Raw genomic sequence first — 16,992 nt, forward strand, 5'->3', positions numbered from 1 at the left:
TGTCGTATCATCGTGTTATTTTTATCCTAACGTCGAGATGTCGACTTATTGGCATAGTCTCTTTCTACAAGTCACAAAAATACAGCTGTACTCATTACACTCATTACATCAGATTAGATACAATAAGACTCGTCAAAAGAGATAATAGGAAAGTGTTGATTAATTATTCGTTTTCTCAAAATAATGAAACATTTTGCGCCCAAAATTGAATTATTGGTATTATATTCAAAAAATCTAGAATTATAATAGCAGGACAAAAGTGAGTCAGCTATGTTAATTCCTTGAATAAGAAGTGGTGTCGGTAGGTATCGAACAAGCATGCATTGCCTCGTGTACGACACCCACCAATACTTATAGATTACTGAAGCGATAGTTTAGAAGCGATTTCAGAAGATTTCCAATTTATTTTATTAGAGTGGGAAGGGGATTATATAAAACCTCAAATCAGATCACAGAAAATCACTGCATTGGTGTAGCACGCCATCCCAATAAGTGCAGGGGAGGTGAAGAAAGCGATTTGCAGCTGTTATTGACCTTATCGCGTATTCATCCGTTTGGCATCACTAATGGGATCGGGGCCTAGATGATTAAAAATAAGCCCAGTATTGCCTTCAGCTATGAACACACTCCGAAAGTCCCCTACGCACCCCCCCCCCACCGTTTATTTTGTTTAACAAATAATTTCGGAATCAATAAAATGGCAGGTCCCTATCAATGATGTTTGATACGACTGGAAATTAATGTGTCTAAAATTGATTAAACAACATAGGGTAGTAAATATTACATTTCGAATCCGTATCAATGATACATTTACTCAAAATGTTCCTTCTAATGGATCACCATTTAACTTGAAAACAAGGGAAGCAGCCGATCGAAGAAAAAAAGATTTTAAAAAACAAGTTTCAATATGACAGTCGTGGTTCGGTCATGCATTTACATCCGTGGGTGTCATCCTTTCTTTGAAAGTAATGATTGTGCCAAATTTGAACAAAGTCCATCTAGATTCGCGGCCTGTAGGTAAAGTGTTGACAGATAAAACGAAAAAAAAACCAGACCTATAAAAATATATTTTCTAAAACTATTTTAATTTTGAAATTATATTATTTTCACATTTGCCAAGTGTTTTAGCGAATAGTTATAGAAAGGGTCTTGTCGATTAAGACTATAGGGCATGTGCAATGTGCAGTTTTAAACTTCCGAGACGACAAGTCGACAAGTCGATGATACGACAGTTTCGCTTTTTGTCGTGCCGTCGTATCATCGACTTGTTGTGGCGATAAGTCGATGATACGACGACACGACAAAATTGGGTCGATGACACGACAAAATCACGCGATCTTACGACAGTTTGTTCTGTCGTAAGATCGCGTGATTTTGTCGTAAGATCGTGTGATTTTGTCGTGTCGTCGTATCATCGACTTGTCGACTTGTCGTCTCGGAAGTTTAAAACTGCACATGCGCTATAGTCTTTATCTACAAGACCCTTCTATACATAAAAAAACAAAACTGACACAGTTATACGGGACAACAATCACTGTTTTATTATACACAAGCACAACGTTTCGATAAGTATTCTCTTATTGTTATCATTGTGCTTGATAACGATGATAGTATATTTATCGAAACGTTGTGCTTGTGTATAATAAAACAGTGATTGTTGTCCCATATAACTGTGTCAGTTTTGTTATGTTTCCAATTGCTAAATGCCACTAAAGGATTATATTACCTTTTATAAATATTCGCTAAAACACTTAGCACATGTGAAAACAATATAATTTCAAAATTAAAAGAGTTTAAGAAAATATATTTTTATAGGTCTGGGGTTTTTGGGGTTTTTTTTTTTTGTTTTTTCTTTACATTTGATCTGTCAACACTCTACCTACAGGCCGCGAATCTAGATGGAATTTGTTCAAATTTGGCACAATCATTACTTTCAAAGAAAGGGTTGCACTCTCGGAGGTAAATGCATGACCGAAGCACTACTGTCACATTGAAACCTGTTTTTTTTTTAAATCTGTTTTCTTCGATCGACTGTTTCCCTTGTTTCAAGTTAAATGATGATCTATTGGAAAGAACGTATTGAGTAAATCTACGCTATCACTAATACGGATTCAATATGTAATATTTCTCATTACTACCTATGTTGTTTAATCAATGTTATACATGTTATTTTTCAGTCGTATCAAACATCATTGATATCATTTTATTGATTCTGAAATTATTTGTAAAACAAAATAAGAGACGTTGGGGGGGGGGGGGGTATGAGGCTTTCATAGTGTGTAATCATCTAGGACTTGATCCATTGTTTTTGGCGCTTGATATTTTGCGGGGGAGTCGCAGTGTCTAGGCAGGTAAGACGTTGGTTCGGTAACCCGAAAGCTGGGTGTTCGATCCCTTCATTGGACGAGAAAGTTCATCCAGATTTTCCGACGAGGTCTTGTCAGTTGTGCTGGACAGAGGGCCTGGCACGTAAATTATCCCTTGGTAGTTGGAATTCGATATAATGGTAGGCCATAGTGCGCTGTCCTGGCAATATTTCGCTCATAGTATGGCGTATGCCCGTCTTCAATATGACAGTAGTGGTTCGGTCATGTATTTACACCCGAGAGTATCATCCTTTCAGAGGATCGCGTGGCTACGTGGGCAAGACGCTGGCTAGCTAGCCTGGAGGTCGGGTGTTCGATCCCACACTGATCAGAAGTGAATATTCGCTAGGCCTCTGATAAGAATGACATCGATGCGACTTAATGAGTCCCCAATATTAACATTATTCCTCCGACAAATTTAATTCTAAAAAATTTTTTTTTATGTATTAGAAAAATAAATAAAGACATTTGAAGTATTTGTAGGTAAAAAATATTTCCTATGTAGCGTAAATGGGTATTAAAATGAGTAAAAGGCATCATTCTACCCGAAGTAGTTACGTCTTATATAAACAATGCACGCGCCATTGGTCCAATGATTGACACCGCGTGACGTGATTGCATGTGTTGAAAACAGTCATCTTTTACAGAGATATTAGACGACTTTTTTCACAGATTGGTTCGATCCCTGCATTGGCCGACAAAATTCATCAAGATTTACCGGCGTGATTCCCCCTTGTCAGTGATGCAGGACGGAGGGCCTGACAATGACAGCTGTCTAGTCGTTCGGATGGGACGAAACACCGAGGTCCCGTGTACACATTGGCGTGCACGTAAAAGATCCCTTGGCAGTTGGATTTCGATATAAGAGCGGGCCGTAGCGCCGCTTCCAGGGCAAAATCCCCTCATAGAACACTGTATGGCGTATGCCCGTCGTCTTTAGCCCAGCTTAGGAGAGAACAGTAGGACGTTAAACCCCATTTCATTTCATTTCATGCCATCCTGTCTTTGAAAGTAATGATTATGCCAAATTTGAACATCTAGTTCCGCAGTCTGTAGTTATACCAGAGGGTTGACAGATAACACCTTAAAAAAAACAGATCTATGAAAATATATTTTCTAAACCTTTTTTAATTTTGAAATTATATTGTTTTCACGTGTGATAAGTGTTTTAGCGAATAGTTGTAGAAAGGGTCTTGTAGATTAAGACTATAGCGCATGTGCAGTTTTAAACTTCCGAGACGACAAGTCGACAAGTCGATGATACGACAGTTTGGTTTTGTCGTATCATCGACTTGTCGACTTGTCGTCTCGGAAGTTTGAAACTGCACATGCGCTATAGTCTTAATCTACAAGACCCTTTCTGTAACTACATGTATTCGCTGAAACACTTAGCACACGCGAAAACAATATTATTTCAAAATTAAAAGAGTTTTAGAAATATATTTTTATAGGTCTGGTTTTTTCTTTGTTTTTTTTACGTTTGATCTGTCAACACTCTACCTATAGGCCGCGAATGTAAACTGACTTTGTTCAAATTTGGCACAATCATTACTTTCAAAGAAAGCATGACACTCTCGAATGTAAATGCATGACCGAATCACTACTGTCATATTGAAATGTGTGTTTTTAAATCTTTTTCTTCGATCGCTGCTTTCCTTGTTTCATGTTAAATGATGATCCATTGGAAGGAACATATTGAGTAAATGTACGTTATCACTGATACGGATTCAATATGTAATAATATTTCTCATGTTTAATCAATTTTTGACATATTATTTTCCAGTTGTATCAAACATCATTGATACCATTTTATTGATTCTGGAATTATTTGTAAAACTAAATAAGAGACGTGGGGTGGGGGGGGGGGGGGGTATGAGGCTTTTAGAATGTATTCATAGTTGAAGATATTACTGGGCCTATTTTTACTCATCTAGGCCCCAATCCCATCAGTGATGTCAAACGGATGCAAGCCTATATGCAATAAGGTCAATAACGGCTGCGAATCGTTTTCTCCACCTCATAAAAAAAACTCCTGCATCTATTTGGGTGACGTGGGGGGGGGGGGTATGAGGCTTTTAGAATGTATTCATAGTTGAAGATATTACTGGGCCTATTTTTACTCATCTAGGCCCCAATCCCATCAGTGATGTCAAACGGATGCAAGCCTATATGCGATAAGGTCAATAACGGCTGCGAATCGTTTTCTCCACCTCATAAAAAAAACTCCTGCATCTATTTGGGTGACGTGGGGGGGGGGGGGGGTATGAGGCTTTTAGAGTGTGTTCATAGTTGAAGATATTACTGGGCCTATTTTTACTCATCTAGGCCTCAATCCCATTAGTGATGTCAAATGGGAGAGAGAGAGAGAGAGAGAGGGGGGGTTTAACGTCCACTCGACACAAATTAGGTCATTTCGGGACTAACATATGGTTTTATTTTATTTCAATAAATCGTTTGCGCGTAGGGGTCTTTAGCAGTGGGAGGAAACCGGATGACCCGGAGAAAACCCACGAGGTTTGACAGGCGACCCTACACCGTGTCACGTACAACCGGGGATTCAAAACCACGCCAGTTGACTCAATGACAGGCAGCGAATCGTTTTCTCCACCTCATTCAAAAAAACTCCTGCAACTATTGGGGTGACGTGCTGCACTATGATAATGCTGTGATTTTAAAGAATGTGACCCGATTTGGTTTTTTTACAATCCCCTTCCCACCCTGTCTTCTGAAATCATTTTTAAACTATCGCTCCAGTCATCTATAAATATTGGTGGGTGTCGTACACATGGCAATGAATGCTTACTTGTTCGATACCTCCCGACACCACTTTTTCTTCAAGGAATTAACTTAGCTAACTCACTTTGGTCCTGCTATTGTAATTCTAGATTTTTTAAATATAATACCAAATATAATTCACTTGTGGACACAAAATGTTTCATTATTTTGAGAAAACAAATAATTAATCAACGTTTTCCTACTATCTCTTTTATATTTATCAAATCTACTACTTAGGCCTATATATGATGTAATGAGTACAGCTGTATTTTTGTGACTTGTAGAAAGAGACTAGGACAATAAGTCGACATCTCGACGTTACGATAAAAATAACACGATGATACGACAGAATAAAGTGTCGTATGATTGCGTCAATACTGTCGTGATGTCGTGTTGTCGCGTTATGAAAAGGGCGAGATTTAACATGGCCACTATCAGCCACCATAAGTGGCAGTCAATTCTTTTTTATGAATTGTCAGATATCCTCTCACAGTCTCACACAACAACTTTTGGTCTTCGAAGGAATTATTAGTGAGCAGAAATTCGCCCGTATATCCGTTATCACTGTCAAATCAGTCAGTTATATAGAGACATGACTCGTGTTTTCCTTTGGCGTTCGTCACTTCCGATTCAGGAAACCTGTATTACTCAGCTATTGTAGCAATGACCTCTGTGTTAAAATTATATTTGGAATGTGTTTAACCAGCTCTATCACATATGTGATAATGACTGGCACCAATATTGTTCTTTAAAATAGGCCTTGCAGAAAGATAATAAATAACAATAATCAATCATACTGTTCTGAAGAAAAAATTAATGACTAGTTTGCTTATAGAAGTATGACGTGATTCACACCTATCAGAAAGAAATATTGTATGAAGTACCATCTCTTAATTTGAGATACGCAGTGTTAATAGATGAGGTCTCTTATCCACATGTAGATGTACGAAAGTACAGTAGCCAGTTGGGAATAATTATTATAGATGAGAATATAACTGGTCTGATCCCCATTGAATTATTTATGGGTTGTGTCCCTTCGCTCGAATTTCTCGGGATCGTTAAAGTCTGATTTTGTCACAAATAAAGGCCGTATTTTTATCAATTTTAAACAGTGCCGTTAATCATTCTGATATGGGTGGATTTGAGTAAATCGTACCGCCCATCATTTCTAGAATATTGGGAAATTACTACATGTAGTTAGCTTACCTGCACACTTTTCATCTTTCCTTGATAAATCTTCGAATTGACAACTGAACTATTATTACCATAGATACACCAGCAGAGTGGCCTGTTAAGTATTTCACGCAGGCCACTGAAATTTGTTCACGTCTTTTATCTTATAGCTTCCTACAGACAGTGTATATGCCTACTGTCATGGATAACCATTGGTGATTTCATAAACAAATCCGATTGGAAAAATCGCAGCGTACATGCATATATTGTAGACTATGAAAGGGGAAGTAAATTACTTGGATCGTGTAGTAGTTTATGAATCATGGGATACGGTGCACTTAAAGGGGAAGACCAACGATGTTCAACAAGGTTTTCATAAATCACATCCGACATCGTACGGGATCGTTACAATAATTCGGATCACACAGCGTTTCGGAATACCGAGCTTTCTCCAAAACCGGAAATACTGTAATTTCGAAAACCGGAAGTATTTTTATATTGTAGCTTCGAATCACCAGAATGATATTCCCTTTATAAATGATAAACTTTTCTGTACTTTCAAAATTTTATTACATTAAATAATTAACAATAACAATGCACGCGTACAATATATTCATAAAATCGTTTACATGTAATATCAATGCATGCGTACAATATATTTAAAAATATCAATGCATGTAATCGTTTAAAGCACTCGGCAAATCTCGACAGATTCCGTTACCCTACATCTAATCTCGGCTGTATGACAGTAAGTGATATGTACCTACGCCCATACATTTGCGATGCGGCTGCCGGTTTACTTTAAACAGGAAAACGTGTCGCTTTTACAAAAAAGTCCCAAATTGCGTCTTTTGTAGAGTGTATATACCTAAATGAGCAGAGATATTGTCTCAAGGCTGCTGGTTTGATCAAATTCCCTGGTAATTCCCCAACCCAATGCCAAACGTGACGTTTGTTGATATAATACACTCTCCACAGAAATCTCCATGGGGGCAGTCATTTTTCATTCGGAACCTTTAAAATAGTTCAAATATATCGGAAATGGTCATACAGCCGAGATTAGATGCGTAGAATCTGTCGAGGTTTGCCGAATGCGTTTAAAGTAGTTTGCTTAAGATTACCGGAAGCATATCGTAAGGCGGAGACCTGGGCAACATCTTCTAACAAATGAATTGTTGCGATCATCTTTTCGTCCCTAATCTGTGCGAAGTGTTTAATGTCGTTGAGCATGCGTAGGAATTTTGAATAGGTCAAGTCTGTCGTTAATGTATATTCTTCATCGTCCCCGTCTTCGGTCAATTGTCCACTCTGTTACGTGTTCATTTATAATCTGTCGTTCTATGTCCAGTTTTTCAAGCCAATCAAAGTAAACGGCACCTGTCATCCAAGCTTTGCGATTGGCCGACCAATTGACTGGCAGGTTGATCTTGTCCACTCCCTTAAAACATCTCGGGTTAACTGCTTTACCGATCAAAGTAATCAACACAGACCGGCACTTGCGAGTTTTAATCTCACCGATAATTGATTGGTGATTACTTGTTAATCTTTTCTGGCTTCACACCCATTGTGTTTTAATCTCACCGATAATTGGATGCTTCACACCCACCGTTTGAAGTACGGACTATACAGTGTCGATTCAATGGAAATTATGTGACGGGACGGCTGATTGATTTCGGAATCCGGAACATACAGAATTCGGATTTACCAGCGATTTTTTGGCTGAAGTAATAAGGAAATAAATCGGGACATGAAAATCATACCGGATGTCACAGCAATCCGGAGTGATCAGAGATCGGATGTGACAGAGTCCACTGTATTGATAAATAATCCCCTCTGAAACAGTGCAGGGTAAAGCCTATTCGTATAAAAGGTATAAGGGACCAGTTAACACCACTGGGTATATCTTCATATGAAATAATGACTCCAAAAGCATTAATTTATACGTTCATTATACATTTATTGGGTCTTAAACCCATACCGTTTAGGATTTTCTTGCACATTGCTTTGACGGGGGGGGGGGGGATCATGTGGCTAAGTGGGTAAGACGCTGGCTCGCTAGCCTGGAGGTCGGGTGTTCGATCCCTGCATTGGCAGAGAAAATTCATCCAGATTTTCCGGCGTGGTTCCCCCTTGTCAGTGATGCAGGACGGAGGCCCTGACAAGGACAGCTGTCTAGTCCTTCGGATGAGACGAAAAACCGAGGTTCCGTGTATACATTGGAATGCACGTAAAAGATCCCTTGGCAGTTGGAATTCGATATAAGAGTAGGCGATAGTGCCGCTGCCCGGGCAAAATTTCCCTCATAGCACACTGTATGGCGTATGCCCGTCTTCATTAGCCCAGATTAGGAGCAGAACAGTAGGACGTTAAACCCCATTTCATTTCATTTCATTTTTTTGCTTTGACGGATGTCGGCCATCTTGGATTTTACTTATTTTTACTTCTTTAAGGGATCCGCTAACACTACTGGTTATATCTTCAAATGAAAGAATGACCTTCAAAGCATTAATCTATATGAATTATTAGTGAGCATAAATAGAGAGGGATAACTCGTGTTTTCCTTTTGCGTTCGTCATCTCCGATTCTTGACACATTGATTACACATCTATCGTAGCAATGGTCTCTGTGATAAAATAATATTTGGAACGTGTTTAACCAGTTCTATCACATATGTGATAATGACTGACACCAATATTGTCCTTTAATTGCCTGTATTATGGCAAGAGAGCGATTTTTAAAGTGTATTTAAACCACTTGTTAGCGATTGTTAACGCTACATAATGTTTTTCTTCCATTATATTAATTCGACGTGTGTGCTACATGGGTAGACGGCGTGTGCAATTAATCAGAGGGCAGCGCGTTTTCAAATTTATACCATGCCGTTTTGTAACCTTTTTTGATTTGTGAACTTTGACTTTTGCCCTTGTTATAGGGGTTTGTTTGCATAATAAACTTTCTGATATTTTAAACTGATATTATCTGGTTCTCTTGTTCACAAGAATTTGCTCCCAGCAATGACCTCAAGTGCCAGGATATTGGTTCAATTTTTAAAAAATTTCTCAGGTTGCTCATTGTTATAGCCACTGTCCCTAATGTTTACATAAATTTAATTACAATATCAATAACAATCATCATATTATATGACATACTTCATAATTATGTCAACTTGAATAAAACTGCTTTCCGACGAGATAACGATCGGCGAACAAATATAGGCAATACGATCTATGTTCTACCCCACCCCCTATTCCCAGATTAGCTACTGGCCCCTAGAAAACTATCATCTGTGGTGCTCGGCCCCTGACTGCGTCACTCGTAATATTAGGGACATGTGCATCAGTCGGTCGCATTTTTGCTAAACACCCCCCCCCCCTAAAAAAATATTTAAGTGCGCCCCTGATCTAATGTGACGGTATTCACATCGCAACCGTCATCTGCTGTCGATCCAGTTAGTCATGTAATAGGCTGGGATTGCCTGGAAACCACCTCAGTTTCGAATCCTTTAGTGCGGATAAGGTCAGAAAACTCGAAGATGACTCGATCCCATTCCAACCACTATTGTTTTTGATTATTTGGATTTCTCGCCCCGGTTATAACATGTGCCATCAATAACAGTCTTTCAAATGGTGTTTTCCAAAGTTCTTTCAAACAAGCCAGTATGCGCTCACAACTAAAAGAAGAAACCTTGGATAGAAACATACTGAAAAATTTTCGGCTTGTGTCAAACCTGTCTTTCTTAACTACAATGGTTGAGAAAGCTGTTAACAATAGATTGCGATCATACATTACGATCAACAATCTTTGGGACAAGTTTCAGTCAGCCTACAGTCCATCACATAGCACAGAAACCACTCTTTTAAGAATTTTAAACGCCACTAGATCTTCTGTGGATATGGGTTATGTAACGGCACTAATTCTATTGGGCATTTCGGCAGTCGCCTCAGAAATTAATTCCTAATAACAGGAAGTGCACATACTTGGATTATGTCTAAACTTGAAAACCACCGTCAACAGGTTATAATAAATGATGTTAAGTCAGCCACCTTTCATACGCTGATGATACACAACTTGTGCCATCCTTCAAGATAAATCAGATCACCTCTGCTCTTCATACCATAAATTTATGTTCTCAAGATATAAAATTCTGGATGGCCGCAAAACGACTAAAATGATATGATGACAAGATAGAAGCAATCATTTTTGGAACAAAGAAAGGATTACAGGAACTATCCCAAACAAGTGTAACCATTTGGGATTTCACCATTCAAGTTTCTCGTACAATTAAGGATCTTGGCGTGGTCCTTGATTCATGTCTTACCTTAGAGACTCAGATTAATCAACGACGTATTAGAAACATCATCACCACAGATGCCATAAAATCATTAGTTCAATCACTTTAGTTCAATGCTTCTCTGTATTTTGTGCGTAATGTGGTAATTACCTGTCTGATTAGAGACAATCAACAACAAACAGGTTAAACATAAATCTGAACTTCATATCCACTGCAGATTAATTATTAAAATAACTACTAAACACGTCAACACATCAGGTGTGGATTTAAGGAATAATCAGTATGAGACTTTATTTGATTGGCTTATTATTACCGAGCTAAGATTCGAATAGACCTAGCTCATCTACACTGAGAACGTTTTTCCTCCACACTCGAGAAATGTTTGGTTTGACATTTTACATGAGATGCTGCTGCGTTCTAATCATATTGTCTTTCACGAGTTGACCATCTGGAAATATCGTTTTAACAGCCTCGCTCGACGTATTAATGATCGAGTTCTTGACATGTTTTTATGGCATTTTTTTTTATTTCTTTTAATTTCTTACAACAGATACATTCTAGTATTCTAGTATTAATATTCATGCAAAATATAAGTAAATACAATTTTCTTGGGGACCAGTTTCGATTCTCTCCGATTATTGTTAATCCAAACTATTGGAAAATATGAAGGCCTTCAAGTGCGAATTCCTATATTCTGAAAGTGAATTCCGGTGTTTATATGTTTTCAAAGTAATTCAATATTAATATTAATGTAAAATATAAGTAAATAGGAAGATCTTGCGGGCGAATTCTGATATCTTCAAAGTGGATTCCTGTGAATTGTAAGTGAATTCTGGTGTTTATAAGTAATTCCGGTGATTTCCGGCGATTAGTCTACCCTGGTCAGAGTAGTCAAATACGGGTAAAACAAATGCATTGTAAATAATTTCTAGAGACTACAATCGAGCGTCAACTGAACGACAGACCCACCCTACCTGCAGAGAAGTGACTCTGAAACTGTCAATAGCCATCCGGAATTACTTATACACACCAGATGTATATGTACATTATGTACTATATGAGGTTTTGGCTCAATTATGAATTATATTACGTTTGCGTATTATACATCTCCGGTATCCGTTCATCCATGGTACGTCACAAATTTATAAACCCCTTCAATAATTTTATTTTAAACGCCTTCTGCTACCGAGTTAGGAGGATTGTCATTTGTAAATAAAAGATAGTACGCTTAAAACTTTTAGCTGGTCGTGTGTTAAAAGCTAACCAGCGGCTGCCAGACAAGATACGCCCACATTTTGCAAGGGATGGATAGAGAACAAGCTAAACAATCGAACAATCAGGGGCCATAATTCAGGAAGTTACGATCCGATATGCGGAAATATCGAAAGGAACCAAGATCTTTGGGTTATAAACTTACATTTCAAATTTCATCAAAATCAGAAGAAAATTGTCACCTCTAGAGGGTCCACAACCTTGATATACCTTATTTTTACGCTATTTGAGTACGAGGGGCGGCCATTTTGTCCGTCAGATTTGGTCCGATTTTCACGAAATTCGAACTCAACCACCCTTAGGGTGTAAAAGTGATATCTTCAAACGTTTTTTTAAATCGGTTAATAATTGTGACCTCTTGCGGGACCTCAAGCTAAAAACGCGATTTTTCGTACAATCAGGGGCCATAATTCAGGAAGTTACAATCCGATATGCGCGAATATCGAAAGTAACCAAGATCTTTGTCACCTCTAGAGGGTCTACAACCTTGATATACCATATTTTTTACGCTATTTGAGTACAAGGGGCGACCATTTTGTCTGTCAGATTTGGTCCGATTTTCACGAAATTCGAACTCAACCATCCTTAGGGTGTAACGGCGATATATTAAAACGGCTTTTTAAATAGGATAAAAATTATGACCTCTATAGGGTAAACAAGCTAAAAACGCGATTTTTCGTAAAATCAGGGGCCATAATTCAGGAATTTACGATCCGATATGCGCAAATATCGAAAGGAACCACGATCTTTGGGTTATTAACATGCATTTTAAGTTTCATCAAAATCAGATTAAAATTGTGACCTCTACAGGGTCCACAATCTTGATATACCATATTTTTTTACACCATTCGCGTACAGTGGCGACGACAATATACGTCCACATGGAAATTTGGGCGTATAAAAATAGTTTTACTTGACAGTGGTTAATTAAACATACACTATGCAAGATTAAATCTGCCCATTGCAGGTCTTTCTTTAGGCCTGGCATGTTAGATAAACTATTAATTAGGCATTTATTAACATAAAAAATAACTAAAGGATCGAAAGGAAAACAATTTTCGATGACTTTATTCAGGGGCGGATCTAGGAATTTTGAAAAGAGGGGGGGGGGGGGCGTCGCAAAATGAAAGCACAGACCGCGGAGACGGGGCATGCCGCTGAGAGGGGGGGGTGTCCCCAAGAAAATTATCCGTCATTTCCTTGCATCTGTGGCCATTCCAAGAGCTATTTGGCTGATATTTTCGTCTAAGTAAACGTTCGGAAATCGTTTTAAAAGAGCCTTAAAATCGAGGGAAAAAGTCAGTTGAACATGCGACTCGAAAATTGTCAAGGCGATCGAGGCATTATGATGGGAAAAAAAAGAATCTATTCCCTAGCCACTTCACTATTTAAGCCTTGTAAAGTGTATTGTGTACTGTCCACACATGAAACAATGCTACATTAAGTTGCACCCAGGCGCGTCGGTGATGGGCATGAGTGCATACGCCGCCGATTCCACAAGATGCCTGTCTATAGTCACTCTATAGGATTAGGGCACCGTCAGCTAAAAAACAAGAATTCGTTTGAAAGTGGAAGCATTAATTAGACCAGACTGGTGTGTTTGAGTCGATGGTTTGAGTCATTTGGGATCCCTGCAACGGGTTGGGAATGGGCATATTTGGGTCTCAGAAAAGGCACTTTCAGAAGTAACAAAAGGGCACTGTCGAAAATAAGGGGGGGGGGGCTCCCCCTGTATCCGCCTCTGTTATTTCTCCAAGAGGAATCTGTTAATTTTATACTTATGACAGTACTGGACCAAACGCAATTAGAACCAGATTAATTGACACGGAAAATCATTGCACGGACCGTTTGTCTATCTACAAATATAAAAATTCCACGTTCAGTGACGAAAATGACAACAGTATATTTGTTAAAGGACAATATTGGTGCCAGTCATTATCACATATGTGATAGAGCTGGTTAAACACATTCCAAATATAATTTTAACACAGAGATCATTGCTACGATAGCTGATAGGCTGTGATTTAACCCCGAAAATCGTTTCATCTCGATCCAGCAAATTCTGGGTGAAAATCTGACGCTTTGTTACATAATTTAACCAGTAGGCCGTCACTGTCGCATACATTTCTGTTCCGATTCATTGCACAATACGTCTTGCACTCGAATTACGTCTCGAATATATTTGTCAAGTGTAGCCATAATCGGGTGAAAAAATAAAATTCTAAGCCAATCAGAAACCATAAAAGCATAGATCGTCATTAGGTCAAGGGTCAATAGCCATAAATAGACCAGGGAATACATTTTATGAGACGGAACACGTTGGATTGTTTACATTTGTCAGAGAGAATTCCTCTGCAAATATGCCGGGATTACTGGATAATACCACCTGTTAAATGTTGCATTGACACGGTAAAGACGACTTACCCCTGATCTGTGGCATAAATATGGCCAATAATTCGGAAATAGCACCAATGATTGAATGAATCTTTTATTTTCTGGAAACAAGTATTTCTTCAAAACTATTTCAGTGAAACAATATCCAAGAGTATTATATACTTAATACAGATGAAAACGATTTTGGCATGCTTGAAATACTGGTTTGGTCTATTAATTATATATAATGTTAAGAAAAAACAAAAATAAAAATACCATGTAATCTTATCGATACAATTAATAATAATTCACCTTCATCAATTTTACTATTTTTTTAAAACGAGAAAACAATAGACTTATTATAAGAGTATAGAGAGAGAGAAATGGGGTTTAACTTCCACTCGACACAAACTAGGTCATTTTGGTTCAATTTTATTCCAATAATTCGCTTGCGTGTAGTGGTCTTTAGCAGTGGGAGGAAACTGGAGGACCCTTCTCCTTGTCACGTACAACCGTGGAATCTAAACTACGCCAGTGGACTCAATGACAGACCTTATGATACAGCGCGCATATGCTACCCATTCGGCTACCCAACCCCCTATAAGAGAGTATAAGATTACATTTATTTAAAGAAAGAAATTAAAAAAAAATAAACAAATGCAATTATATAAATTTCCTCGTTCACAACAATACCATACACCACTAGTATTAATGAAAAATGTATATAATAATAATAATAATAACATCATCATTTTTTAAAGTGTATTAATACTGGAGAACGGTTTCTAATGTGCTGTTCAGGTTCTTATATTCACAGAATACATGTATTTACACACTGATCAGGTCTTGTGCCCATATACACTGTAAAAAATTAAAAGATATATACCAACCAGTAAATAAAAGTACATACCGGTATAAGAGAAAAACAAACAGTTACCTAAGTAAAATGATTCTAGTAAAATGAATTAGAAATGAAATGGTCTAATGAAGATTGGCATATACGCCATACAGTGTGCTATAAGGCAAATTTTGCCTGGGCACAGCACTATATGGCCTACGTTTATATCGAATTACAACTGCCAAGGGATCTTTTTACGTGCACACCAATGTATACACGCAACCTTGTCTAGACTGCTGTCCTTACGCCTTGTCAGCCCCTCCTCCTGCACCACTGACAAGGAGAAACCGTCGGAAATGAATTAGAATAAAAAAAAGTAAAATAAAAACATATAGTAAGCGTTAAGTGACAAAATATAATATGAAAATTTATTGACATGTACAGTACATTTAAGTAAAACATATTTAAAATATGTAATATTTAAAAACCACTTACAAAAATACATGTATACAGGTGTAGGCCTACTCACATAATTTCAACAATATCATCATCACTATTAAAATCAATGTCACTGTCAGCATATGTTTGGCTGTCACTTTTATATTCGAACAATATACACAAATCCATACAAGAAAGTTTTCACTTGTAACAAGTACATCAATTACTGATCTATCTGTAAAAGTGTAATGCGGCTTGATTTACATTCACATTGAAAAGTTTGTTTGGTGCTTGATCTCTAGTCACCCTAACCCTGTCATTTGTTCAATAGAGTTTAAAAAGTATGTGTATAGTTTAGAGTTTAACAAGAGGGGTTTAAATTTCTACAGCTACAGTTAGGCAACCAGGGAGGAATGCGCCAGGATATGCCCCCTTTTTGACTGGTGATGCAAGGGCAGAAATAATTCTTCATACATATTTTTTTCAAAAAAAGTAAGTGCACTTGTACCAACTCATCTATTTCGGTTCTAATTTTCTCCATAACATACATGGGGGTTGGATGGCCGAATTGTTAGCATGTGCGCACTGTATCATAAAGCCTGTCATTGAGTCAACAGGCGTGGTTTCGAATCCCAGGTTGTATGAGACAAGGAGTAGGGTCGCCTGTCCAACCTCGTTGGGTTTTCTCGGGTCCTCCTGTTTCCTCCTAGAAATGGTTCCACTACTGATGTCTTCCGCCTTACTCCAGCCACAGTAGTGGCTTGTCCTACAGGAGTTCCTTTGCGCAAGTTTTTTTAGTGAAATCACTACAAAAAGGTTACTGGCCTATAGCTCCCTTAATTTACACATAAACTGACCCAAAACAGTACTGCACCTAGCTTAACATATAATAAATCAATTCCTATTGAAATCAAGGTGAAGCCTTACCGCATAATTATATGATTTGATGAAACCCAACTGCTACGCGAAATTTCAACCGGCTGGTGTCATGGCGGCTTGTGTAATATGTCATTACAAGAAACATCGCTATGCAAATGTAGAACGCCAACCATAAAGAAAAACTGTTCGGTAACTATTTTAGTGGTCCAGTCTTCAATATTTGTCATAGAATTACTTATTCCAATACAAACTGTAATGATATGTGTTGACAATTGTGCGTTTGAACCTATTTGAACTTGCGTAAGGATTCTTAGACTGTATCAATTGAAACGTTAAACACACAGTTTAACGTTACAAGTATAGTAACTAGTTTCCTCCCACTGCTAAAGACCCCTACTCGGAAGCGAATTATTGAAATAAAAAAATTAAACCATATGTTAGTCCCGAAACGACATAGTTTGTGTCGAGTGGACGTTAAACCCCATTTCTCTCTCTCCATAACAACTTGGGTATGAGTACTGCACATTGTATTTCACCTCAATAATGGTGACACCTCTGGATCATATTAACTATTAACACATTTTTAG

The 16,992-nt window shown here is 38.0% G+C and overlaps 2 long non-coding RNA genes across 2 annotated transcripts in view; one reads left to right on the plus strand and one right to left on the minus strand.

Annotated features, from left to right (window-relative positions):
- Nucleotides 1-14,461: 14,461 nt before the first annotated feature.
- Nucleotides 14,462-16,935, minus strand: LOC126829999 (uncharacterized). Its single transcript, XR_007683649.2, has 3 exons — nucleotides 16,454-16,935; nucleotides 15,584-15,761; nucleotides 14,462-15,111 (listed from the first exon to the last, which is right to left on the minus strand). It is a non-coding gene; the product is annotated as an uncharacterized LOC126829999 (long non-coding RNA).
- Nucleotides 15,905-16,992, plus strand: part of LOC126829992 (uncharacterized) — a 153,614-nt gene continuing 152,526 nt past the window's right edge. The window contains exon 1 of the long non-coding RNA XR_007683630.2: nucleotides 15,905-16,018. This is a non-coding gene — a long non-coding RNA (uncharacterized LOC126829992). The remainder of the gene's footprint in view (nucleotides 16,019-16,992) is intronic.

This window comes from Patella vulgata, chromosome 8 (assembly GCF_932274485.2).
Source record: "Patella vulgata chromosome 8, xgPatVulg1.2, whole genome shotgun sequence".
In the NCBI taxonomy this organism is placed as follows: domain Eukaryota; kingdom Metazoa; phylum Mollusca; class Gastropoda; family Patellidae; genus Patella; species Patella vulgata.